Here is a 12,668-nt window from a genome sequence, read left to right as displayed (position 1 = left end):
TGAAAGGCACAAACAGAATTCCTGCACTTGGGCTTGAAAACACTGCACGGTACAGCATTTATGTAGCTCTGTTACAAAATGCGAGGGGAGGGATGAGAAAGCTATCCAGTTGGAAATAAACAGATGCAAAGGTGAAAAATTACTGCTGATCTAGACAGGCATGGGGTCCCTCCCTGCCTGCAGGAAGATGGCTCAAATCTCTGCTCCTCTCCTGCTCCAGGGGCTGTGTTGCAGACAGGCGAGCATTGCCCCGCGACACCACCTCGTTGGCACCCAGCATGACAGGGAGTGGGAGATAGTCAGCCTAAAAATAGGCTGTCCTCTGCTTTGGCTCTCCCCTCCCTCCATCCCTGCGGCACAGGGCTGGCGGTCCAGTGAAAAACATCCAGAAAAGCAGCAGAGGGAGCGGGGCGGTATTTTTGGAGATGGAGGAAAGGGACATGGCCCGTGGGTCCCCACCTGACCTCACGCTTCTCGGAAAGAGCGTTTTCCACAATGTTTAGCACCGGAGCTGCAACCTGAGTCCGCCGTGAGCCCTGTGCGGGGACAGCACGGAGCCGTGCAGCCCGTCCTGGCTGTCCTCGGGGCATCTGTCCCTGGCTGACCCGCAGCCAAAGCAGCCATGGAGCAGCTGAGGCTGGCTCTCGTCGCGTGAAGAGCACAGATCCCACCACGGATCTCCCCATCGGAGGCTCGCCACGTTAACCACCCATTGCCAAGCCTTTGCTTACACAGTCCATGGATCACTGTGATTTCTGGTTCTAGGAACCAGTCTTTACAGGCAGCAAAGCCTCACAGGACAGTTTTAACAGGAATTTCATTGACACTGAAGTTTCTTGCTGGACTTTGAAGAACACTTGAACTTTAGTCTGACATTTAAGTACCAAAAATTCTGTATGAAGCCCAAATCGAGATCTTACTTTTTGCTGTTGATGCTTTTCCGCGTATGCAGCTCTACAAAGTCTCTGAACATCAGTAACATTCCAGAAAGCATCGGTTCTGCTTTTAACTGGGCACAACAAGTCAAAATCAATTAGAGATTGATCTCAATTATGGCTTTTTTTAATTTATTTTTAGCACGCAGTTCAGTAACTAAAGTGAAGAAATGCAATCGATGAAGCTAACTTGCTTTTTAGCAAAGCTGTTGCCCAGATTATAACATGTTTTTGCAAAGTTTCTCAGGCTCATAAAGGCAACTGTGTAAATAATGTCACTTATCGAATTCTGCAGAGTGCTCTAACAGCAAGACTGATGGGTTGCCTAATACATTGTGTAGTTGCTATAAGCAATAATCTCCCGTGCTAATCACAACTTTCACATTCATTAACATTATAGAAACCTACCTAAAGAAATAATGTACCAGGGAGCCATTCAAACATGCACAAAACTAGCTATGAATATAGAACTAGCTTTCAGACTAGCATTAGGAAGAAAATTAGAACCAACATAGGGATATTTCAACTAAATGTGCAAGGTCCAGCATTTTGAGTCCTAGAATCCTAGAATCACAGAACGTCCTGATTTGGAGGGGACCCACAAGCATTACTGAGTCCTGGCTCCACACAGGACCACCCAAAACCCAGTCCCTGTGTCTGAGAGCAGTGTCTGAACGCTCCTTGAACTCCTGCAGCTCGGTGCCATGACCACTGCCCTGGGCAGCCTGTCCCAGTGCCCGACCACCTCTGGGTGCAGAACCTTTCCCTAACACCCAGCCTGACCCTCCCCTGTCCCAGCTCCATGCTGTTCCCTCAGGGCCTGTCGCTGTCCCCAGAGAGCAGAGCTCAGCGCCTGCCTCTCCGCTCCCCTCGTGAGGGAGCTGCAGGCCACCATGAGGCCTAGTTTGGGCCTTGCGGTGCTGCAAAGCACTTCGCTTGTTCAGCTGCCACAGTTTTCAGTGAGCATGAACTGATGGTGCTCTGCAGGGGATCCTGGTCCACTGAAGTGAGAGAAGAAAATGTCCTTGCTAGAGCATTCCTCCAGGTTTCATTCAGGATCTGAGGAACCTGAAATCATTGGCATGATGAACACCACATGAGCTAGCAAACATGGAGCATGCTGGCACACCTGCCCTCTTGCACTTCCTAGCACGGTTTCTTCATCAAATGAACATTTGAATCTCTAAGTTGTGCTTGAACTGAGACACCAGACTTCACAGGAGCCCCATGTTGCTGCTCAGCATGTTTTCTTGCTGAACAGGGTTGACATTGGGATGGGTAACTTGACAGACTCACAGAAGATAAGTGTTACTTAAAGACTATAAGTGTTACTAACCATTAGCTCAGAAAGCCCACTACGCCATTAGCCTCCTATGCAATATATAGGGGAAAAAAAGCTTTTTGGTCTGTAAGCGATGGCAGAAGGCGGGTTTGACTGCTCAGGGAAGGCAAAGGCTGCAGCCAAGCAGGGTGAGGAGGAGGGGCTGAAGGGGGCCACCTCTGTGCTCCTTTGACCCCAGGCCAGTCCCCGCTGTAGCTGTGTTAATCTCTGCTGGCCATGGGTGCCTCCTGGCAGGCTCGGTATCAACTGGGGATTACTCCTCCATATTCTCTTCCTCATACCATCTCGCAGCGATGGCCAGGGGAGAAGCAGCTGCAGCCTTGCTGCAAGGGTGCACATGCACGGGGGGGGTCCTCAGCTCATCCTCTGCTGCATCCCAGCTCCGTTTGCACCAGTGTCATGCAATAGGCAGGCACACATCCTCCATCAGACACCACAGATGACAGATCCCAGCAAAACGGGGAGTGTGCAACTGGTGGAGCTAGAAATTGCGTTCTAGCTGGTGCAGCTGAAAATTGCATTTTCAATAGCTCTGCTTTATTGCTGATTTTTATAGATTTGTATGTATATACATGGTTAGTAATTTATACTTGATGTGGTGCCAGTACAGACAAACATCTCCCAGGCATGCACAGTGAGCCAGCCTTAGCCATGTGTGGGGCAGGATTAGAGTAGAAGGATAGCCATGGCCCTGTGGGACAACATCTATGTCCCTCTTTCATCTCTTCTGGTCTTTATCAGGACCACAAACTCTTACAGCTATGCACACAAATCTTTATGATGGAGTCTTTTCAGATGTGATTTCAAAAAGGGCCAAAATCCCAGAGCTTTGTTCCCTAAATTTCCTTTAAAACTATGCAATTAGCTCTACGTAGTCTACACCTGGCATTATGTGACCTCATGGAGCTGGTTAATGTAGGTTAAGTGGACACCAGCCTGGCAGTGGGGTACTAAAAATACGATACAATACAGTACAATACAATAAAAATTCTTCGAACAGTTCACTTTACTTAAAATAATCTGCTCCCCTATGGATCTCTGGAGGATTGGCTGTCGTGAAGCTATGTGGCTGAGTCACCCTACAGTCACCTTCTTTAGAATGATAGCATCATCTAGGTTGGAAAAGACCTTTCTCTGAGTCTCTCTACTCTCTATCCACGATCATCCTTTCTTTTGACAAAACTTGCACAGCCCAAATATCTTCTAGTCCTAAATCTCTGAGCCAAATTATCCATCAGGTTCAAAAGCTACAGGACAGATAGGACAGATGCACAGTAAGGGCAATGGTAAAACCAGTTTTCTTTGGGAAAACAATCAACAAAAGATAGTTTTCTACAGCTTGTCCAATAAATAACTACATGGAAAATCAGAATTTGCTGTGCAACAGAATTATAATGCTATTTCCTTCTTACATTTAACCAATCCAGGCACTAAAGGGATACAAAAGACATTACATCTGGCCTAATAGTTAATCAAAAACCACCTGAAAGACACCTTTAGAAAATTCTAGGAGCAGGAATGGTGTTTCAGAAATATAATGCTTCATCCAAAGAAATCAAAAAGAGCTTTACCTTTGGCTGCACTGGGGTCTGGATCAGGCCCTTAAAATAGTGCTGGAAATGTTCCAGAAAACTTATTTCAGCTACATTTAAAGCCTGTACTTTGCAGCTATTCAGTAATTTTCACTGTTAGTATTAAACTGTCCAGGGGATTTTTATGCTCGTAAACAAATCCCTCATCTCCCTTATGTTGCACTTACGTTGACGCTGCATCACTGCCTTCAATAAACAGTCTCCTGATTCACCGTGCAAGGAGACAGCCAGCAGAATTAGGCACCAGAGATGTGCCTAAAAGCCTTGGTTTCAGATTCTGAATATCACTTTAGCTAATTAATAAAAGAAAACCACAGCCCAGAATCTTTCCATGTTTTCAGACCATAACCTCATATTCAGCCACTTCTTCTGCTCCCAGGAGTCTGGAGTCACCATGAGTATTTCATTATTATTATATTTTTAAGTTTGGGGATCTTTTTTTGCCACCTCCATACCCAAAAAAAAAGCCATGTGTGACCCAGTGCAGTGTTTCTGGGGTGTTAACAGCTACAGGACAAAGCAGGTTGCCCGAGCCACCCCGGACAGCCAGGTGGACATCTGTACACCTTGCAGCTGCTTGTTGGGACAGTGTGAGAGAACTTTGGGAACTGTCAAGTTTAGGCAACTTCACAGGAAAGAAAACCCAATGCAAATCAAACAAGACTTCCACTGAGGGTAAAGGAACCCAAGAACTCATAGACTTTCCTAGGAAGGTTTCTACTCACATTTCATCCTCCTGTGAAGAATTCAGAGCCTTGATTCAAAACTCCCTGAACCCATCCAGAACAGGAGTGCAATGGAAATTTGTTGCAGATCTTAAGCATTATGTTCAGGAAAAAAATTACTTATTTAGCTAAAGTTGAGAAGTGCCAAGAAAGGACATGACGGGAGCAAAAGGCACAGGAAGTGAGAGATGACTTGTTCTGTCTTTTTCCTCTGATACTCATATGATGATTCCTTTCTTTTTTTTTTTTTTTCCTTTAGCTATGACATGTCGTTTCATAACAACTATTCACTTTTCTCTCTTTATCTAACAGCTGTCTGCTGAGAAAGACTGGTAAAAAAATCTAAACGTTAAAAATGAGAGAAACTATTCACATGCAATGTATAATTGCATGCTATATTTAAATTCTCATACATTATCTTTCAAATTATATTTAGTTTCAACAGTAAGGGAAAAAAAAATCCTGTACTTTCTAACATTAGCAACAGAATTTGTATATTGTTTTCAAATACAACAGCTCTTTCTGAGAAACTTTTGCCAAGGAATGATTCAAGACAGGGAATCTGGCTAGATCAGATGTATTCTGACACTGGCACACTAACTGTCACCCAGAGCAAAACCGGGAGGTCCTCGGGGAAGCTGCTGCACAAATCTGGATTAGCTCCACCGAAGTCAGATGAGTCGATCTGGATTTATGGAGCTGAGAGCAGAATCCAGCCCTCTGCTTGACAAATGAACCGAAGGAAAAAGCGACAAGGACTTCAGCAAGCTACGGGTAACTTTGCCACACACCACAGCTCTGATGGGGTTATTTCCTGAGCATGCCGGAAGCAGCGCCTACTCTCCCGTGAATGGGAATTACATGCATGTGTTGAGGGAGATTAGACTTTTCAACATGAAACACTGTTTAAAGATAAAGACAAAAAAAAAAATCCTTAAGATACTTGCAGTGCTTCCCAGCCCCTCTTAGTACCTCCAGCCCCTCCAGCAGCATGGGAGCCGCACATCACTTGATGTCGGGGCTTCACACTCCAGTCGGGGAGGCAACAGAGATGATGTGCATGGCCCCAGGGAGGGCAAGGAGGTGGCTGCGTCATGCTGCCATGCTTGCTGTGCTACATCTGGGGAGCAGGGGTGGGTAGAAACCCTCGTCCAGACGCAAAGGACAACCCCTGTAACATAAGAGCAGGCATGGGCAGGTGAACCAGGATGAGGACACGAGCACTGGGGAGTTTTGGAGGGAGAAGGTCTTCTGACCAAGGGAATGGCACTGTTAGCTCCACCTGGCAAAGTATTTCAAGCTGCCAGGGAGGGGAATATGCGCTGGTGCAGGGGGTACCTTACCTGCAGCACCCAGCCCCATTAAAAGCAGCGCAATTGCCCTGTTGTAATCAGGCAGGTATTTTAAAGAGGCTTTGGCGTGATTTTATAATTGTGCATTATGTAACAGCTACTAACATGTCAGACCTGGGACAATGCTAAATGCCTGTCTACAGGTCAGGCTGTAATGCTTTAATGATGCGTTTCCAAGCCATGCAAGCTGGGCTGAAGCTCTCTCATCATTTCACTCTCCCCTTCCACCACCCATGCTGTCCCGCGGCTTGTGGTACATCTCCAGCAGCACAGGCACCTGCAAAGTTACCCACCACCATGCAAAGCCTCCGCCTAACACTTCTACCCCTTTTTGGTGGCTATATCATGGGGGAAAAAATTAAATTTTCATCACAGACTTGCTCAATTTTATGAGCTTTACACAACAGTGAGGATTTATTGGTTTATTTAATCGTCACCGGTATGATTTTTTGAAAAGTTCATGTTTTTTGGGATTTCCCCAGGGCAATGGCTGCCCTCGTACAGCCCAGCAGCAGAAATGCTTCTCGGAGGACTGAAGTGGGCTGGCAGTGGGGCACAAAACCTGAGCTGGCTCTGACAGGGGTGGATTTTGCTCCCTGAAAATCACCAGAAATGCTGCCCTGTTCTGATTACCCTGGGCCAAGTGGGCATCTGGCTCCTGCGACTTTTAAACCCCTTGTCAGTATTCTGTAAGCCAGCCAGGGGGAATGGTGGCATATTGAGCCACTGAGACACAAACAACACTGCCCGTTTGTTTGCGTTAAGTGAACGTTTCATTACGATAAGAAAAAGAATCTTTGAAAAATCACTTTATGAATAATAGAGTCATTGAGAATGGATTTTGGCCTCAAAAGTTAGTATCTAATCTATCTCCAACTAATGGGTCTTGAAAGAATTTGTCCAAGGGCAAGTTTTCCTACACCTTCCTATTGCACAGATTCTTCAATATCCTTTAAAGCATTTAGAAACAGAAAAGAAAAAAAAAAAAAAAAGGAAAGAAGAAATAATAATAATAATAACAAAAAAAACAACCAACACACTAAACAAACAATAACTGCAGCCCACCAAGACAAGACCGCTCCAAAACCCTCAAACCTGGCTTATTGGTGAAAATCAGCCTACAAACTCCATGACTGAGAGACACTCCTTACTTCTAACACAGACACCTTACTCATGCCCACAGTCTGTTTTCAGTGTTATACACTCAAATATTAACCGTCAGTATGACTTTTTAAATGTCCCATACTAACACTGGAGTTAGATTAAAATTAGTAAAGTATGATAACTTTCAAATGATGCAGAGCAGTTTTAGCATCTTAGGAATCCAGCAAGGTTTAAAAACAACCTGTAACCTGTTGGCAGGGCTTTCTAGCACTGCAGCAAAAAGCCTCTTTAGTGGATGCTTAGTGAGCCAGGGAAGTTGAATTCAAGCTGAAAGTTGAAATAAACAATCTGATAAGGAGACATTTTCTATAGGGTAAATAAGAAATATTCTCACTTTCAAGTCAATTAAATTCAATAATAATAAAAAAAAAGGAAGACAGTGCTGAAGAGAATTTTAAAATTTTCAGCCTGTTTTGGTACAACTTTATTATTTGATGTGTGATATCTCTATATTTAAAAAAAGCTCTTGCAATATTATGATTAAAAAAAAAAAATCGAGCCATTTTTGTCATGCAGAAATGTGATTAAAATGGCTTTGTTGGTTTCAAAGAGCAGGGACGCATGTTTTTGCCATGAAAGATAAGGGGTCTTTCGACATGAATGAAAATTTTGCACACAAAGAGTTTGCAACCTCCTTGCAGGAGGCTGAGCCCCACCTCAAAGGTGGACGTATTAAAGGAGAGGGAAATTTTGTCGTTCAGTTGCCAACTTCCCTGGTAATATGCCCCAGTGAACTGTGACTGTAAAGAAGGGATACAAACCACAACCACGATAGCTGGCGCTACATGTATTTAACAAAACCACTGTGTCTCTTATTCTTATCTTGTCCCCCTCCTCTGTCCCCAGCCTGCTCGGGGACTAGGATGGGAACAACTCTTTGTCAGTCTCCTCGTTCTTCTCCCAGGCTGAAACCTGAGCAGCTCCACTGTGGGAGCTCACCCACCGGGACCAGGCAGCCCGCAGCTGGCCCAGTAACACCATACTGGAACGAGTAGGGAATAAAGAAGGAAACATAATATAAGGAAAGGAAGGCATCTTTTTAAGAGTGACCACATCACCTGCAGCTGAACTTGAAGGAGGTCACTGTCTGACTGATGGAGCAAAAGGATCCTCCACAACAAACTTTCTGAACTACCAGGATCTCTTCTGTGACACAAAAACAGCAAGAAGGAGAGAGGGGTTAGGGACATACCAGTTCTGGAAAAGTTTTCTCTTCCTCATTATTAGTAACTCTAATTACTTTGAAAGAAGAGCAGTGATATAAATCCTGCAGAGCCAGAAATGTGACCTGATTTCCTTCCTGATTTAGAAACTGTCACTTTGCAAGAGAAACCCAAAGAGACAGAGCCAGGTCAAAGTGGGCCCATCAGTTTGGTTTGCAAAATAAATAATAAAACAAGATCAATAGAAATATAGCAGGGGTTTTGTATTGGTCAGTGTTCATAAGGATGATGGTTATTTTAATGATAAACAAACAGATGCTTATCTGAACTGTTTGCAGAGATATATGATACCATGGAATAGATATCCACTGTAAGCACATACGAATATACCGAGTGACTTTGTGTCTTTTCCTCCAGATAAGAATCAAAGAAAGGCTCGAGCTGAAAGGGACCTTAAGGACCATCCGGTTCCACCCCCCTGCCATGGGCAGGGACACCTCCTGCCAGCACAGGCTGCCCAAAGCCCCATCCAGCCTTGCCTTGGGCACTGCCAGGCATCAACAACAACAGACAGTAAAAGGGAGAAGCAGTGATAGAATTTAAAATATAAATTCATACTTTGATTAAGGCTCTACCACAAGATAGCATGTAACACAAGCAGAAGTCAAGTATATACTTCAGAGAGACACTGCCTTTGTAAAAGATGAGTTTTATTTAACAGAAGTGAGAAATTACTTGTTGCCACCTTTTAACTATCAGACCTATAATTTTCCAAAATAATTCTTGAAGACGATTGGAGACAACTTACAAGGTAGTAATTTTAAAGAAGAACTGAGCAACCACCCTATGAAAACAACAGGTCTCTTCTGTGTTTTTCAAACTGAGCTTCCAAAAACAAAGACATCTGAAGGGGTGATAGATGATAAACTGTTCCTTCCAAAAAGCATGACCAGAATTTCCGAATAACCACTCGACACGCTTTAACAGGCAACCCAAAATGTTCTTTCCTCACATACATGTGCAGAGGATTCCTTTCAGATCCTAAACTGAAAATAGTAAAGAAGAGATAAATACCTGTCTAATACCAAAAATAAGACTTTTAAAGAAGTTAAAACTAGCTATATTTCATAAATCTTCTATGCCTTTCAGAATGTCATTTTCTATCAATACAAATTTTAAATATAATTATGGCTATGCATTTAAATCAAGAACACAGTCACTACTCAGCCGTTTTCTGTACCTGTAAAAGTCTTAGGAGGTGTTAACTGGTCCCATGGGGGTTAGTTCATCATAGTATGAACAGAGGCTAGTTTCTGATTCAAGCCAAGAATACAATGCTTTCCTCTGTGTTGCAGTTTTAAACTCTATACCCATAAGCTGTCATTCAGAGGCAGAAAGCCTCATGATCTACATACACCCATCATGGTCAAGATATTTGTGCTACATACCCAATGATGCAACTGAGTTCCTCTGTGATCTCTAACAAGTGACTGAGACTATGAAACAATATCAGTTCTCAACCACACTGTACAGAGTTTTTGCATGCTTTAAATCTACAGGGCTCCTCAAGCATAAACTACTTCTCCATGCAAACACAGTATCAAAATCTGATCCTCTGTGTCTGTAAAGCCTTTTGAGAGTCCTAAACAAAAAGTACAAATCTGCATGATAAAAGTATTCAGAATTAATTTCAAGAACTGAGAAAAAAACACGTTACAACATGAAACTCCAAACACATACAAGTTAAGTAACATATTCCTCTATGCTTATTTCTGGCAATACTGTGATTTGTCTCATACTAAAGATTACATAAACCCCACTACTTAAAGCTGAGACCTTTTGGCACATTAATCTAAAAATATCACAACTTGCAGCACAGGCTTCCATTGCCTAATTGTTGAGACACTTTTCCCCCAAAAGACACGCTTTTTTTCTTAAGCAGCCTCTATTTCTGAAGGTCTCCGTCAGCTGTGCTTGCCATTTGAAAAGGCTACACCAGAAAAACAAAAATATTACCGAAATCATTGGGCATCATTCCAATCCCATTTGCATCATTCCTATCACATCCCAACAGAGGGTTCCCCGCAACTTTTTTGGAACCAGACAACATCTCATCGGAGTCAAGACACCCAAACCAATAAGCAGCAACACTCCCAAAACCACCACTTTCTTAGTCCATTAGAATAAGGGGGTTTCACTCCTTGCTGCCTTACAGCCCTGACCTTTCCAGTTCTCTGCCACCAAAAGCTTATAGGATCTGCTGGATCCATCTGCGGCTCCACCTGGCCTGCTTTCCCACGCCAAAAGGACGGATCAAATATACATGTCTGAAAACACATCCCTGCGTCCTCATCATGCCACCCAGGGGGGACCCTCCAACTCAACCTGCACCGCCTTAACCCGAGAGGAAGCCTCCAAAAACCACTCCTGCAAAGCCCAGAAATCCTGGGAAATAGCAGCAAAATGAACTTCAGCACCCTGGACAGGACACGCACAAGCAAAATCGTGAAATCGGCACATCCGCCCTGAAAATGTTGTGACTGGACATGACCCGTTAGGACACATCTGCGGGTCTGTTTATTTTTAGTATTGACAAATCCTCTTTGAATTGCCGCGGTTATTCCACCATACGCCCTGTATTTTGGGAATAGCTGCTTGTCACCCCAGCTGTGGGAGAAATCGGGGCCACCAGCTCCGGATCCGCCGCCCGTCTGTGGGATCGGCAGCTGCCCCAGTTGCAACTGGAAAGGCTCAGCTCAAGCACCCACAAAGCTCAGCTCATCCTTTCCGGGCAAAACAAAACCTGTTGCCGTAGGTGCACGCAGCTCGTGTATTTCTCCACTTTTTAGAAGCTCATCTCCACCTCCTCACCCAAATCTCCAGGAAAAAATATAATAAAGAAGTCTGATTTGTTTCCATTGCAGCCACACTTTGGTTGCATAAGTTTTAGTTTAATTTAGCTTTCATTCTCTCTCGCGGTGCTCCCAGTATGTCACCGTTCCCCCCGGGGCTGCCTTGATAAAATCATGATCACCTTGCCGGAGTGCAGCACAGCTCTCCCTGCTTTCCTTTAACTTGCATAAGCCAAGTGGAGTTTTTAATGTATGCCGTTAAAAACTCCAAGTGTTTTAAGCACGGGTGTTCTAGAAATGGCTTTGAGGTGAGTGGTGTTATTAAGATATATACTTAATATACTATGACAGTTCTTACAAGTAATGTCTGTAGTACTCTCATGATACAGGAGAATGATTAATTTTCCCTGCCACCGCGGAAATAACCATTCTAGCTCATTTCTTCCCTTCAAAACGTGCCACTAAATTTCCATTCAAAGACATCCGACACCACATGACATTACCGAACAATTTGCAGAGTATTTTCTGTGTTGTTATCTCTTTCCAGCACTTCTGGACGCGGAAGCGAGACGGAAACTAGACAAATTCCCAGCCAGAGTTCCCCTTCAGCAACAAACCCTACATCTCTACCTCCTCCACTTTTACACCCCGGCGCAAGCTCTGCTGAGCCAACTTCTCTCTCCTCCAGCCCGGCAGCCTCACCGACACCCTGCCCGGACGGGATAGCGCTCCCACCTCGAGGGGAAAACTTTGGGGGAAGGCAAAATCCCAACACGCCAAATTCCTCCAACATTTTCACAACCAGACATCTTTGGCTCTCCTTTTTATTACCAAGCAACAACAACAACAACAACCACAACAACAAAAAAGAGAAACTTACATCGGTTTATTTAATTTTTCCTGCTACCCCAAGAGTCCCAGAGCCACTTCATTGTATCCACAGAGTTTTTAGTCCCCCAGAGGAACGTCCCGAGGGAAGAGCCCGGCTGCGGGGCGCGCTGCCCGGCCGCCGCCGAGGTCTCATGGCTCGGAGCCGCCGCGCCGTGTGCGGCAGCCGTGGGAGCGCAGCCCCGGCCGGGCGGCGGGGGCGGGAGGGAGGGAGGGGGGGAAGGAGGGATGGAGGGAGGAGAGAGGGAGGGAGGGAGGCACATCCCGCCCTTCCCCGCCCCGTCGAGCCGGGCCGGGGCCGGGGCCGGCCCACAGCGCCCTCTGGTGCGGTTGGGGGGAAGGGGGAGGAAAATTTTTTGGGGGGTGGGGGGTTAGGGGTGGGATGGATGGGGTGGGGAGGGGTGTTGGGAAGGGGGAGGGAGGATGCGGAGGGGGGGCAGAAGAGGAGGAGGGGGGAAATGGGTGGGGAGGGGGGAAAAGGATGGGGAGTGGGGAAAAAGGATGGGGAGTGGGGAAGAGGATGGGGAGGAAGGAAGGGGATGGAGAGGAAGGAAGGGGATGGGGAGGAAGGAAGGATGGGGAGGGGGAAAGAGGATGGGGAGGAAGGAGAGATGGGGAGGTGGGAAGAGGATGGGGAGGAAGGAAGAAGATGGGG

General features: G+C 45.3%; 1 protein-coding gene across 1 annotated transcript in view; it reads right to left on the bottom strand.

Moving 5' to 3' along the window:
• The window catches only part of LOC121065226 (sodium channel protein type 5 subunit alpha-like), a 206,046-nt gene extending 193,851 nt beyond the window's left edge, over nucleotides 1-12,195 (bottom strand). Inside the window, 1 exon segment of the mRNA XM_040547913.1 lies at nucleotides 12,006-12,195. The gene's annotated coding sequence lies outside the window, so the exon portion shown is untranslated.
• Between the last annotated feature and the right edge of the window lie 473 nt (nucleotides 12,196-12,668).

The sequence above is a fragment of the Cygnus olor genome, chromosome 2 (assembly GCF_009769625.2).
Source record: "Cygnus olor isolate bCygOlo1 chromosome 2, bCygOlo1.pri.v2, whole genome shotgun sequence".
NCBI lineage: Eukaryota > Metazoa > Chordata > Aves > Anseriformes > Anatidae > Cygnus > Cygnus olor.
Note: the sequence above shows the minus strand (reverse complement) of the source record. Positions and strands in the feature narration are given on the sequence as shown.